Source organism: Psammomys obesus, unplaced genomic scaffold (assembly GCF_907164565.1).
Source record: "Psammomys obesus unplaced genomic scaffold, mPsaObe1.curated_primary_1811, whole genome shotgun sequence".
NCBI classification, from domain to species: domain Eukaryota; kingdom Metazoa; phylum Chordata; class Mammalia; order Rodentia; family Muridae; genus Psammomys; species Psammomys obesus.
The window spans coordinates 2,435-17,395 of record NW_026590715.1 but is presented as its reverse complement, the minus strand read 5'-3'; the positions used below and the strand labels follow the sequence as shown (position 1 = coordinate 17,395).

The following is a 14,961-nucleotide window of genomic DNA, read 5'->3' as shown; positions in this document are numbered from 1 at the left end:
TGTGTGTGTGTGTGTGTGTGTGTGTGTGTGTGTGTGTGTGTGTGTGTTGTTTCTCCTGTTCATGTCTATTTGAATGAAACACTGATCTTTCTCTCTAGCATCTTAAGTGCATGTGATTATGAACATTAATATTATAAAGTGCAAAAAAAAAAAAACAAAAAACAAACTAGGAAGCTATGAAACCTATGTGTATGGTGGAAGCTTATATGGGTGTTTTCTACTTTTTTTCAATATCATTTTTTTTTCTGAAACTGGTTGTGTATGAAAAAGACGATGCAAACAGACACTGCCATTGCCCACCAGTGCCTGGAAGTTGGCATCTGATGTCAAAGGGAAACACAGCCTTTTCTATAACAACTTCTGGCTGAAACTGAGATGTTGTGGGGGTGGGTAGGAAGGCTGGAATGATAGTAACTGGTGATCCAGACAGTTATTTTTTGATGCTCACTGCCCAGGTTCTGCAGAACCACCTGGGGCTAGTGAAGCGCAGGCCACTTTGGAGCAGTCTGTGTCGCAGAGGCTCACACTGGTCAGAAATTAGGTCAGAGACACCTAGCGATGGCGTGTGTGGAACAGTTTGTAGTATTCAGTTGACTGGAAAACTGATGGGACAGATATAGATTAGGGACAGAAGGTAAACTTAAGGGAATTGGGGGAAGTTTCTTTGTCTTGGGTATACACTTGAACCTTCCAGGTCCATGGTCCTGGTAGCTGGGGGAAGGTTGGAGTCCCAAGACAAAGGGGGTGAGAGAGACAGTTTCCACCCTCAGTAATAGATAGGTTGGGAAACTTGGCCTTTTGATTAACAGGAGTACTTATCGAGAGTCAGCTTGACCTGTGAGAAGTGGATCCAAGTAGACTCCCTGAAGATTACATGGATCTTTTGAAGTCTACACTTAAAACACAACCAAAGAAAATGTAAAATCTTGAGCTTGTGACTATGATGTAATCAGTGCCCTATCAGGGCTAGCTTATTAGAACTCCTTTGCTTAATGTTAAAACTCTGAACTTTTTGAAGTCTTAGTATAACAACAGTAAAGCTAAGAAAATATTTTTTTTTATTCCTACATACCTTTTGTTGTTGTTGTTGTTTTTAGGGTTGTTGTTTTGTTTTGTTTTGTTTTGTTTTTTGGTGAGGTCTTTTTTTTCTTTTCTTCAAGACAGGGTTTCTCTGTGTAGCCTTGGGTGTCCTGGACTTGCTTTGTAGACCAGGCTGGCCTCAAACTCACAGAGATTCACCTGCCTCTGCCTCCTTGAGTGCTGGGACTACAGGTGTGTGCCAGCACATTTCTATATACCAGCTATTTCTATATACCTTAAGTCACTTCCTTATAGCTTTATAATTTTCACATACACATCTTAAACCTTTTTTGACCATTACAGCTTAAGTTTTCACATCCTCAGATCTCTAAAGCTTGTATTTATATACCTTACAACACCTTTTGAGACCCTCAGAACTTACATTAACTTTGTTTCTTTCTAGTCATCTCCCACTAGACATATGTGGTTGTTGTCTATCAACATGAAGTCTGCCAATGAGATAAACTTTGTTTGTGTCTTTCTCAGCTGGAGAGCTAGTAGCTCTAGAAACATGTGAGGTTTTGTTTCTACATATGAAGTGAACTGTGAAGGGAGCTAGAAGTCTATAGGGGCCAAGGAGTAGAATATGGTGTTCTGAATGAAAATGGCCCCCACAGACTTATTGGAATTGTGAACTCATTGAAGGAAGTGTGTCACTGAGAGTGGGCTTTGGGGTTTTAATTGCTCAAGCCAGGCCTAGTGTGTCACTTTCTTCCTGCTGTCTATGAATTCACATGTAGAACTCTTAACTGCCTCTCCAGCACCATGTCTGCCTTCATGATGCCATACTTCCTGCCATGTTGGTCATCTTGAGAGAATGAGCCATAAACTCAACATAGATTGATAATCACACAGTCCAAACATTATGGCTACCTGAATTATTCCAATAGCAACTTGAACTTTAAATAACTAAACAGAGCAGAAGGCTACATATATACACCTGAAAGCATAGACTGTTGTGTTCTATTAGCATGGAGCTAAATAGTTTGACTGTAATAGAAACACTAGTAGTGGAATATTCTCTTAGTTACGAAAACCACACATTTCAAGATGGTCTTCAGCCTGCTCCGAAGACTAGAAACTGCCATCCTTTGAGTCAATTTAGTCTTTAATGATTTATTGTCCCAAGGTACCCATCCCTTTGGTGTTATTCTCTAACCACGGAACTCACACACTGCTTCCACAGTTTAAGTAACAATGGACTAAACCTCTGAGCTGTAAGACAACCCCAATTAAATGATTTCCTTTATAAGAGTTGCCATGGTCATCTCTTCACAGAAATAAACCTTAACTAAGCCTGGCAGTGGTGGTGCACACCTGTAATCTCAGCACTCAGGAGGCAGAGGCAGTCAGATCTCTGAGTTCGAGGCCAGCCTGGTCTACACATCAAGTTCAAGACAGCCAAGGCTACACACAGAAACCATGTCTCAAGAAGCAGGCAAACAAACAAAAAAACAAAAAATAACCCATAACTAAGATACCCTCCTAAGGCCAAACCCACCCATTCATCAAAACAACCTGAACAGATGAAGGACTCAATCAGCTAGAACACATAAAATTTATTGGAGCCATTGAAAGGGGAGTGACAACACACATGAGTAAACCCCACAACCAATGGAGGCAAAACTTCTGAAAAGACTCTCTTTTTCTACAGAGAGTATCTTATCACACCCCCACCCCTATACTGGGGATCATCACTTACATTTAATTTTTCCTAGGGCCCCAGAGAGACCTTCCAGGACAATGGTCTCTGCAATGTCCTTGCTGTTTAGGAAACCATCTCAGGGAATAACACAGTGTGGGGTGGTGGCCCTGCCTTATTCTGGTACAAAATAGTCATAGGACACTGGAAAGCACAGCAAGGAACACCCTACCCTAGCAAACAAGGAAACTGAGTCACAAATGACAAGAGGAGAATATCACACAACAGGATCCTCAGGGCCCATCCATTACTGGTTCTGTCTTCCTGCCCTTCTCAGGTCAAAGTCAGTAAAGATATGAGCATCAGTCCCACTCTCTTCATCTTCTGTCCTTCTCACTGCTTCTTAGTACTGTGCTTGAACTCTATGGTGAGGACCTACTCAGGTAGGAACATACACATACAACAAGCACTTGGCCTAGGTTTATATCAAGAAAGTATACCTAGAGATCATGCTACAGGACAGGAGGGGAGTGAGTAGAGCCTTGGCTGGAGTGAGGCTCCCATTAGCTTCAGTAGGCCCTGCCTGGCCTGAGCCCAGTATATTCTCATCTCTCTGGGTGGAAGGAAAGACCTGGGCCTCATCAGAGTCAGGGTCTGCCTTTGGGGCACCATCATCAGGAACAGCCCCAGCAACTTGTTCAAGAGCAGCAGCAACATCCTGCCCAGGATCTTCACTGGCTGAGAAGGCCTCTCTAACAGCAGGGGCCTGCTCAGCAACCCCAACATTGACAGGGCAGCCTCTCCCACATCCAGCTCCCTGCCAAGCACTTTCCCCCCTCGCCCCTCTTGTACCATCATCTTTTCAGGCAGAGTTGCCTCCCATGTCTGAGTCTCCCTAATGAGCCTGAGCAGCACTACAATGCCAGGTAGCCATCTCTCCAGCTACATCCTCCTCCTGTTGTTCTGCAGCATCTGGCTAAGCTCTCAACAGCACCTGCCGGGCCCTGGTCTGATCAACCATTACAGGCTGGATGGCCATCTGTAGCAGACCTTCCAGGAGCATCACATAGGCAAAGAGGGTCTCCTCGGGCTGCTGGGAGCATGTCAGGAACTTCAGCCGTGCTGTCATCACAGTGTCCTTGTTACCAAACACCTGCACCAGTGAAGCCAGGCAGTCCTGCACATGGGGTGTCTGGATGCTCTTCCAAAAGCTCACACAGGAGATCCAGGGCAGGCCTCCCAAGCTCTCTACCAGCCTCCTCCTCCTCTCCTTCTCAGATATGTGGCGCCACAGGTACAGCATGTCATTGGTATGGTCCAGCCAGCATTCAAAAGACTGATCTCCACAACCAGGCTCTTCCCTCCCAGAGAAGTGTCTCAGCTTCTGGTAGGCCATGTTTTCCAGGATGGGCTGCAGGGTTTGGCTACACTGCTGGGACCAGGCTCAAGCCCCGTGTGCCCTTCCTGCCATGTCAAAGGCCCCTTCCTCACCTTCACCTGCAGCTCCTGCCAATCCCACAGCTCCTATAAAGCCTGGAACTCCCATGTCATCTGCAGCTCCGTCCTTGTCTGGCATTCTTGCTTCACCTACAGCTCCTGCCTCATCCTTCTCACCCATAGCTCCTGTTCCACCCACAGCTCCTCCATCATCCACAGATCCTTCATACCCTGAAGAACCATCATCACTCCCAGACTTCTCATCACCTGCAGACCCCTCTTCACCTGCCCCCTCCTCTACAACTCCTCCTTCTTCTGCAGCTCCCACCTCACCTGCAACTCCTGCCCAACCACAGCTTCCAGGCAGAGGAAGGCCTTTTTACCTCCCTGGTGATGAGAGCAAGTGGACAGATTCCTCTGCAGCTGGCCTGATTGTTAGTTTAGAATCTTATTAATTAACCTAAGGACTGAGGCCTTGATGTAGGGCACTGTGTGATGCCTAAGACTGGGCCCTGTGAAATAATCTACTTAAGATAGATATGGACTGTTGCAGTGTAGAGACTCAGCATGATCAAAGTCTGAATTGAGAATCTGTACTAAGCCAGGTGGGGACAGCCTGGAGAGAAAACAATTTTCACAGAGTCTTGTTGAATATTAATATTTCTTTTTGATTTATCTTTTAGTTAAGCAGTGGTTATTCCTAAACCAGCTGTATACCCAAATCACCACACAGAGACTAGGATTTATTTAATTAACCCAGATCACATTACTGGGCAACAATTACTCCTTCCTAAACCTCCAAGCCTGTACAGCTTCCTCCCATTCAGATTTTCCACATTATACTTGCTTTTTAGTCATATCTTCAGTCCGGTTCATTTCTCCTGATATTTCCAGGTCCTCTTCTCTCTGAGCTCTCCTTCCATTCCTTCTTTCTCCTCTCCTCGAGACCAGGATGTCCCACCCTATTCTTTCCATTGCTCAGCATTGTGGCTGGTTGTTTTTATTGGCAATACAGAGAACAAATGGTGGCATGTTTACACAAACTTGAGACAGGTGATGCTTAGAATAAGCATCACAATGCAATATCAGGAATGAAACCAGATAGTGGGGTAGAGAAATCAGCATTTGAATGAACAATTGTAAATTGTATACATTTCAGAAGAACTTGACACCAACAGGCATCTATTAAAGTTATTTTTATAAAATTGTGTTTGTTTTTCAGTTTCTGTCTTAACCCAGTTATCACCCAACTATTTGAGACTCTATTACATTATTTTTTATCAAGCATTACAACACACCACTGAGTAGTTATTACTCCATTCTTAACCCTCTAAACTAATCTGGTTTCTTCCCAGTTTAAAATCCCAGAAATACTTGTACTTTGTGGTTTTTCTAATCCAGCTCCTCTTTCTGCTCTCTCCTGGACCTCTGCCTATGGCTCAGTCTTCTACTTCCTCTTCTAACTCCCTGTCCCCTGGCTGGCAGGAAGTCAGGCCCCATTCTCTCCCCTGCTCAGCAACTGATTGTAAAGTGCTTTATTGGCATATCAGGGGACAACTGGAGAGCAGTGTATACACAACATTGAGACAGGAGATTCTCAGAACAAGAATTCCCACCAGATATGGGAGGTATAAAAATCAGCATTTGAATTACACAATAACTTTATGCCTACAGGCATCATTGCAGAAGTGAATTCAGGTCAAAAAGGGATATAAAAGGTAATCTTTTGCAGTCAAGAAGTGGCTTTGGAAGCCCTAGCTTGGGCTCAGCAGCAAAAAGTACTAGCCATTTCAGACAAGAACAGTCAAGAATTACTAGGTTATAGAAAACAAACAAACAAAAACTATTGATCCAGAAAACATTTGGTTCATTGATAATGCCTCTAACAAGCAGGCAGGAAAACTACAACTAAATATGGCTGACAAAATAAACACTGGCGTTTATGGCCCTTTGACTTCAGGGACAATAGGGATATAAAGAAAAAAAAAAAAGATTATTGTGTCTCCTTAAAAAAAGGTGGGAGGGGGATATAGGATGAATTACTGAATCTCCTTCTAAGAAAGCAACAAGTCTCACATAATTTTATGTTGGTACAGATTATTGTATATTGACAGAAATGTAAGGTTATTTTGTTCAACTTTTGCTTAATGTATTATAATTATGCAACTCATTTAAAAATGTAATGTAAAGTTCTTGTCTTTTGAAAGCTACTATTTCAAACTGTTCAGGATAATTAGAAATGCAAGTTAGTACTTAGTCACCTATAGATAATCTTACTTGTAGTCTTGTTAGGTACTAGTTTAGTTGATTACAGAAATAAGCTGTATTTATTCTTGTATATGTTTTCAAAGTTAAGCAGATAATAGCTAGAAACAAGCAACAGTTGCCTATTCAGATATACTATAGATAAATGGTCTTCAAATACTTCAGAGATCTACAGGATATGGCATTTAAGATGGTTTAATAATAAAAAGGCTGCAATGTCCTCTTCTGTGGCCTAGCGAGGCTGCTCTTCCCTCGGGGGGGGGGGGAGTGTCTAAGAGCTCGCCATTGAGTTCATGTCAGAAATAGTCTCTGTTCCCCTTATTAGAGAACCCATTTGGACACTGAGCTACCATGGGCTATATCCGAGCAGGGGTTCTAGGTTATATCCATACATGGTCCTTGGTGGAGTATCAGTCTCATAAAAGACCCCTGCACCCTAATATATTTGGTCTTTGTGGCGCTCCTGTCCTCTCCAGGTCATACTAACTCCTTATTCTTTCATATGATTCCCTGCACTCTGCCAAAGGTTTGGTTATGAGTCTTAATATCTGCTTTGATACACTGCTAAGTAGAGTTTTTCAGAGGCCCTGTGCTGTAGGCTCCTGTCCTTTACTTGTTTACTCCTACATCCAATGTCCATCCCATTTGTCTTTCTAAGGGAGGATTGGTCATCTTACCCCAAGTCCTCTTTCTTGTTTATCTTCTTTAGGATAAACTGGACTTGGAAAGGGGCAGGGAGAGGATGAGGAAAGGAGGAAGGGTGGGATTGGGAGGGAATGAGAGAGGGGGCTATGGCTGGGATACAAAGTAAATAACCTGTGATTAATATAAAAATAAATAAATTTAAAAAAGAAGTAAAATGACCAAAAAAAAAGAAAATCATTTTATATCCTTGAATTGTTTCCAATTCTGGCTTTATTTCAATTGCTTACATTTTGAATACATTTGCCATTTCTCCTCTAACTGAATATCCAGGCAATAAATTTTTAGTTTCCCAATTTCATAAGCTTAATATTTAGAATGATTTTAATGATTTAATGATTTTAATGTCCTATCTACAGTAACAGAGCATTTTACATAAATTTAGCTCAACAGCATATATACCTCTATCTACATCTCCATATGCAAGACAACTAGGAATAGTGCTTCCTCAAGATCCAGCTGTAACACTCCTAGGCATATATCCAAAAGATTCTCAAGTACACAGTAAAGACATTTGCTCAACCATATTTGTAGCAGCCTTATTTGTAATAGCCAGAAGCTGGAAACAACCCAGATGCCCGTCAGTGGAGGAATGGATACAGAAATTGTGGTACATCTACACAATGGAATATTACTCAGCAATGAAAAACAAGGAAATCATGAAATTTGCAGGCAAATGGTGGGATCTGGAAAAGATCATCCTGAGTGAGCTATCCCAGAAGCAGAAAGACACACACGGTATATGCTCACTCATATAGACATATAATATAGGATAAACCTTCCAAAATCTGTACATCTAAAGAAACTAATCAAGAGAGAGGACCCTGACTAAAACGTTTAATCCCCATCCAGAAAGGCAAAGAGGATAGACATCAGAAGAAGGTGAAATTAGAAATATATAAACGGAGAATGTTAGACCCAAGCTTTAAATTTCTTTATGCATTAGTTTTATTATTCTATATACAATCATTCAAGCCTCAACCCCTTAAATAGTTTTCATACTATTACTTTTTTTAATGCGATTTTTCCCCAACTTTAGCCATTTTAGTTGGTGTTGTCAATTGCCTATATACTACACCATTCAGAAAAAAAAAAAAATTTGCAGAGAAAGTTCTTCACTGAAGTATTTTCTTAACCCATGAATATTTGAGAATTTCTTCTTTCTGGTACACCAAAATGAAGCTAATTTACAAAATAAAGAACTGATTTGGCTAAATAAATAAATAAATAAATAAATAAATAAATAAATAAAAGGCATTTCTAACAGAGAGACATATCTGTTTCTGCAGGTATTAAACTTTTATGGCTATTTGTGTGTATTTGGGTTTTTCCTATCTTTGCCTCATTTTTTAAAACAACCACATAATTTTACTCTTTTTCCTTAAGAGAAACATATTTGGTACCACACATTTTTTCTTTTTCATTATTGCTTCTAGCAGTTTCATTTATACATATCAATTATAATTTAAATCTTTTAATATGGGGGGATAGGGTCATAAGCACAGAAGAGATGGTCCTGACTCTCACAACTGTACCACTCAAGAGATCAAGCCCTTCACCTCGCCTGGGCAGCACTGTGGAGCTGACCCTGGTGTGGGGGTGCTGGTAAGCCAACCCCAACGGCATGAGCTTGAAAGAGCTGGCCGGACAACATGTCTGCCATACTGTGGAGTGAGTGAAGGAGAGATTCCTTCCTCTCCCATCCTCCTCATCACCTGCAGCAGGATAGCTGGTCCTTGGTAGTGAGAGTAGGAGAACTGTCCTTGTCTCTTACTGGCTGCAACAGTAGGGAGAGCAGATCCTGTACCTCACCTGGGCAGCACAGTAGAGCTGGCCCCGGTAAGCCAGCTTGTTGCCAGATAATTGATTAGTGTACATAGAAAACATAGTCATTAGCAAAATATAAAAGCTTAAATGGATGTCAGATGCAGTTAGGTGTGTCCTGAAGCGATGCAGTTTGGGTATTCCTCTAAAAGCCTTCATGGATAAGAATGGTGAAGTCCCTGCCTGTTTTAAGGCATGGTGCTTAGGAAAGGTATTGTTGCCTTTGCTCTATGACCTGAGACAAAGTCAGCTAGGTGGCTTTGAGCTGCCCCCCCCCCAGTAAAGGCAAAATCGTTTGGCCCCTACTGACTTGGCTTGGAGCCACTCCCTCCAACCATGACAGTGACATGGTTCAGTCTGCCAAGGGTGTAGGGGAGGAGCTAGAGGCTTTTTTTTTTTTATAACAATTGGACCTTTGAGAGTTCTCTCTCTTTTTGGCTTGGAAGAGCCCTCATGGAAGGAGCTCTGGGTAAGAGAAAGGGATTTTCTTTCTGGGCTTGAGGGAACAACAGAGAAGCAGCTGGCAGGACACAAGTAAAACAGTGTCTGGGAAAGAGCTAAGGCTGTCTTGGGTTTGGAGGAGCTCCAGAGAAAGGTAGATTAGCTGGGTAGTATGACACAAACAGGAAGAGAATCCTAAAGAGCTAGTAGTTTAGTGTAGAATCAGGCTTATAAATATGCACTTAGTATATAGTTAAGAAAGTAAAGTTACCTTACTGAGCAATCAGGTTTTTACCTTAGTTTATACCTTCCGAGTCTTTATTGTTACAAAAATTATGCTAATTTAAAATAAAGATAAATATTACACCAGCCCCAAGGGCATGAGATCAGGAGAGCTGTCCCAGCCTCTTGCATGCTCAAGCAGTCGAGAACGGGCTCTGCACATCACCTGGGCAGCACAGTGGAGCTGGCCCTGCAGGCTTGGGTGCAGAAGGTCTGGCCCTGAGGGCATGAGATTGGGAGAGCTGACTCTGCCCCTTCCCAACTGCAGCATTGGATGAACTAGCCAGAACAGTGCTAGAGAGCTCACCCTGGTGGTGGTGATGTGGGTGCAGGAGAGCTGGCAGGATGAGCAGCTCAGCTACCACTCGGGCCTAGATCCAGGCTTTGAATTGGCTCACCCCAACATCTACCCCATCAATAAACTGCTGGAATACGTGAAGGGGCTCAGTCCTACAGATCCAAAGCTGTAGGATTTCCAAGGCACAGGGAAGCAACAGGATATCTGAGAGGAGTCCCTGTGAGGATTAAATACTGATGGTGTAGCAGAAGCCAGAGGCCTCAAACCAGACCTATGACACATTGCAATGAAGATCTGCAAGTGAAGAAGTGTGAACAAATGGATATACTGTGGGACACACTGTGCTACACTACAGCTTCCATGATGAAAATTTTCATTTTCTTTTAACATGTTTATACGTTTAATAGGATAATATCAGATAAAATAATAGGATAGGCATAAACAAAAAAGATCAGGATAAAGTGTCATTGCCATTTTTTGTTTACAGAACAGAGTCAGAAAATGGAACAAATTAAAATGACATTAGGGAAATATTCTAAAACCACCCCAACATAGCTAAGTTACATAATGTTAGGTTTCAAATGACAAATTAACTAATACCCACTTAGTCTACAAGTGAAAAGGAGACTCCAAAGTGTGTTCTATTTAGTATAACAACTTTTACATGAAATATATAGCGATGTGTTTTTAGAAAGCACCATGGCAACTTTTAGACATTCCGTTTATTCAGTGACTAGAAAATCTTGATACAACTAGGCAGCTCTGCTTTCCTAGTAAGCTTCTCAGGGCTCGCACAGGCCAGCTTAAGAGAGAGTTAACATCTCAGTTTTCAGAAAGCAGCAATAATTCTATTTTGGCTTGTATTCTATTTAAATGCTTACTGTAGTTAAGGAGACATTGAAGCATATTAAGTGAAGGTAGTTAAAATTTAGTAGTGACAATCATGAGTCTCTTGCAACCTACACACACTGTATAATGATTTGTGGAATGAAACCAGTGTTGATTAATTGGAATTTCATATAACCACACAGAAAAAAGTTTAAGAACGACCATCAAAGACAATCATCCTAAAGGTACTATGCTGACATACTAAAATCCAGGTAGGCACAGAGCTGAAGCACATGACTCACGCTGTGTTTTGTCTAGGAGAAAGCCAAACAGTTCTCAGACACAGCTAAGCCTACATCAATATCCTAATCACAATGACTTATAAAATTATCAGGTTCTCAGTAAAGAACCGAGTCTAGGAAAGTCAGTAAATCTGCTAAAAGTAAACCAGGGTTAGGCTACATCTGTCTTAAAATCTGAAGAAGACATCAGCTAGAGTGAGGTTCCCAGCCGTGGTGGAAGATAAAAAGTCTACGTGTACCATATTCTTCCTGGATCTGGGAAAGCTTCATGTGGGAAACAGATAAGTTGCCAAAGAGGAAAACTGGAAACATTCAGTTATGATGCGTTATACAAGGTTGTTAGACCTCAGGAATGGTGTGATCCATCAGGCTTTTCATAATACTTGGTGCCATCCATTTCATACTATGGTTGAAGATAAAAGCTGGCATGATTGTGATGGTAACTATAGCTGTTGACAGTATATCTGCACTCTGAGCCTCCTTCAAGCCAATAACCTTCTGTCTGTGGATCGCACAGATGTGATGATCAGTGAGAAGGCTGTTTCTGGCAGCAGAACTATCTTTCCCTATGGATGTGTCTTTTCTATGTTTAAACCAACATGGGCACTGCTGTCCTTATGCATAGTAACTGTCCATTCAAAGGGCCTGTCACAAATGATCATGGTAATCCTCTCTCCAAATGCCTGCTTGAACACCCTGTGTGCTTTATCAGAGCTCCAGTCTGCAGTTTTCACCACTGATCTGGAGTACCTGGTCCCCAAACCTCAGACCAACCAAGGAGGCTGGGGAATTAGCCTGGACTCGCTGAACAAATATACCATTGTCGATTGGCTTAAGTCTTAGCCCAATTTTTCCATGTTGGTCCTTACACAAACTGATTTCATGAACCCCTTGCTTAATTTCTGCTCTCCAAATTTCAGCATCATTACCTGTCACCGGTGCTACCATATAGTTTACACTGGATAGTCTTGCTACCAAGTGCCCTTGCTTTGGTGCTCCAGAGACCATGGGCATATTTGCAAATATTTCTTCTTCATTTAAAGTCAGTTCCATGTATTGAGAGAACTCCGATTACAGTTTTGGATAGAGATTTCCATCTGGAAGAAGAACAGCAGAAACGTCCATCAAAAGAGCTTTGTTGGCAGGGTTGGCAGAAAAGGCACTTTGAGCCTGAATTACTTTGTCTACCTTTAAATCTTCAAGAGATGGATAAAGAGACATTTTATTTTTGCAGGTGTTTTCTGCTCCAAGGACAGAGCTGTTCCAGCTGCCACTCCCTTCTTTTTCTTTGGGGGAGAGATTGCAAGGGTAGAGATGAGTGGGACTGGGGTACATAATATGAAATTCACAAAGAATCAATAACACATGGAATAAATAAATAATAGATAAATAAATAAATAAATAAATAAATAAATAAATAAATAAATAAATAAATAAATAAATAAATAAGTATTCGTAAAGTGAGTGGAGTTGATAGTAACCAGGAGGTCCTGTTTAACTCAGGTAGAAGGGTCCTATGAAGTTTCCTAAGCCAAGGGGAGGGTGGGAATGGGCTGCTCTTGTTTGTCATCCAAACATTCTCTATTTCCCTGAACTTCCAAAGCAGGAAAAATTGTTGTTTGCAAGTAAAAGCTTATTCTTTTGTCTGCATGCTCTTCTTAGCATTGCAGAACATTTGCTCCTTTTGGAAGTCCCTAGCATGGGTCTGCCCTACTTCTCTAGTAATCTCCACTTCCCTGGCAGTTGTGTCTGAAAAACTTCTCTCTGAGAACAAAATGAATTTTCTTCTTCCTTACACTTAAACTTTATAACCAACAACAAAACTTGAATATTTAACTTTTGAGAATACTTTCATCTGAGAATCCTAAACTAAACCTATTTTTTTTAGAAACCAAACTTGGAAAAGAAAGGGTTCCTTGGGAAGCCATGTGTTAAGTCCAGCTTAAATCATCAGGCAAAAATGAATTAAAAGTATATACAGACTTCCTTGCTCAACAGATGTTATTGTAATACATTGCTCATATTTTGTGCAGTTTGTGGCACACCAGCAATGACTTTGAATATACATCTCTAAAATGTTTATTAGCAGGGCTGAAGAAATGGCTCAGTGATTAAGAGTACTCACTGCTGCTTTTGCAGAAGACTCAGATTAGGTTCTGAGCACCCACATAGCAGCTCACAACCATCTGTGACTCCAGTTCCAGGAGATCTGATGCCTCTTCTGGCCTTTGATGGCAGCAGGGAGTTATGTGGTATGCATATATGCACACAGGCAAAACAACCATACACAGAAAATAGTAAAATAAAAATTTAAATGTTTATAAACATGGTTTATAACCATGTTTCATTAAAATATTTCACTGTGCCACAAAAGAACATGTATATTGACAGACTCAAATCAATTTAGCTTCTCTGTGCCATAAAAAATAAGTTAAAGCATACAGACATAACTATGTTCTGCAATTAATGTACGGATTTTTATTTTACTTACAAATATGCTCTATCATATAGGGTTGAGGAGATGACTCACTGGTTAAGAGGATGCAGTGCTCTTGCAGAGGACAGCAGTTCCATTCCCAAAGATAGGCAAAACAAGGGTGGGAGGGTGGGTGGGGTTTTCTGTTGTTTTTGTTTTTAGTTTTACCCTGATGATTTGTTGTTGCCGTAGTAATAAGGCTTTTAAAGGTAAGAACAAATAGGCTTAGAGAGAACTCATGATGAGCAGGTAGACGATGGCAAGTTTTACCCAGGGCTGTTTAAGGCTACCTGCTTGTTTAGAGTGAGGGAGGAGGGCAAAGTTCAAAGGTCTTGTAAAAAAGCTTGTTCCAGATCACAACAGGAGTGGCTGCACTGTCATCTTCTGTGGCCTGATAAGGCTGCTCCCCTCTCAGATGGAGGTGATCAAAGAGCAGGCCAATCAGATTATGTCAGAGGCAGTCCCTCTTCCCATTACTATGTAACCCACTTGGACACTGAACTCTCTTGTGCTACATCTGTGCAGGGGTTCTAGGTTATCTCCAAGAATAGTCCTTGGTTGGAGTATGAGTCTCTGGGAAGTTCCCTGTGTTCTGTTGCTCTCCTTGTGTGGTTCCTGTCCTCTCCAGCTCTTACTATTTCCCACTTCTTACATAAGATTCCATGCACTCTGCCCAACAGTTGGCCATAAGTCTCAGCATCTGCTTTGATAGTCTGCAGGGCAGAGGCTTTCAGAAGCCCTCTGTGGCAGGTTCCTAGGTTGTTTCCTGTTTTCTTCTTCTTCTGCTGTCCATTCTCTTTGCCTTTCAGGATGGGGATTGAGCGTTTTAGTCAGGGTCCTCTTTCTTGATTAGTTTCTTTAGATATAAAGATTTTAGTAGGTTTATCCTATGTTATATGTATATATGAGTGAGTATATACCGTGTGTGTCTTTCTGCTTCTGGGACAGCTCACTCAGGATGATCCTTTCTAGGTCCCACCATTTACCTGCAAATTTCATGATCAGAAGGAAGGAGAAGAGGATCTCCCCTATCAGTGGACTTGGGGAGGGGCATGCGTGAAGAAGGGGGAGGGGAGGAAGGAGGGGCTTATGGGGGGATACAAAGTGAATAAAGTATAATTAATAAAAATAAAAAATAAAAATAAATAAATAAAAACCTTCTTCCAACTGTCAGGCAAACAATACATTCTTGCTGATCAAAGGGAATGAACAGTTCAGCTAATCATTTATGAGATACAAAGAGCAGGAATTTTAACGTCTTTGAGTCTGGCTTATACATAACCAAGGAAAGCATCTCTTGACTCTTACGTTGCAAGAGGAAGGAAAGTTCTTTGTGAGAAGCCATTTTGTGAAACACACAAGGCTAGGTATGTTAAACCTGCAG

At 41.5% G+C, this 14,961-nt stretch overlaps 2 pseudogenes; both read right to left on the bottom strand.

The window, feature by feature from the left end:
- Window positions 1–3,203: 3,203 nt before the first annotated feature.
- Window positions 3,204–9,013, bottom strand: LOC129678066 (paraneoplastic antigen Ma6E-like; annotated as a pseudogene).
- A 2,427-nt stretch (window positions 9,014–11,440) lies between these two features.
- Window positions 11,441–12,322, bottom strand: LOC129678089 (syntenin-1-like; annotated as a pseudogene).
- Between the last annotated feature and the right edge of the window lie 2,639 nt (window positions 12,323–14,961).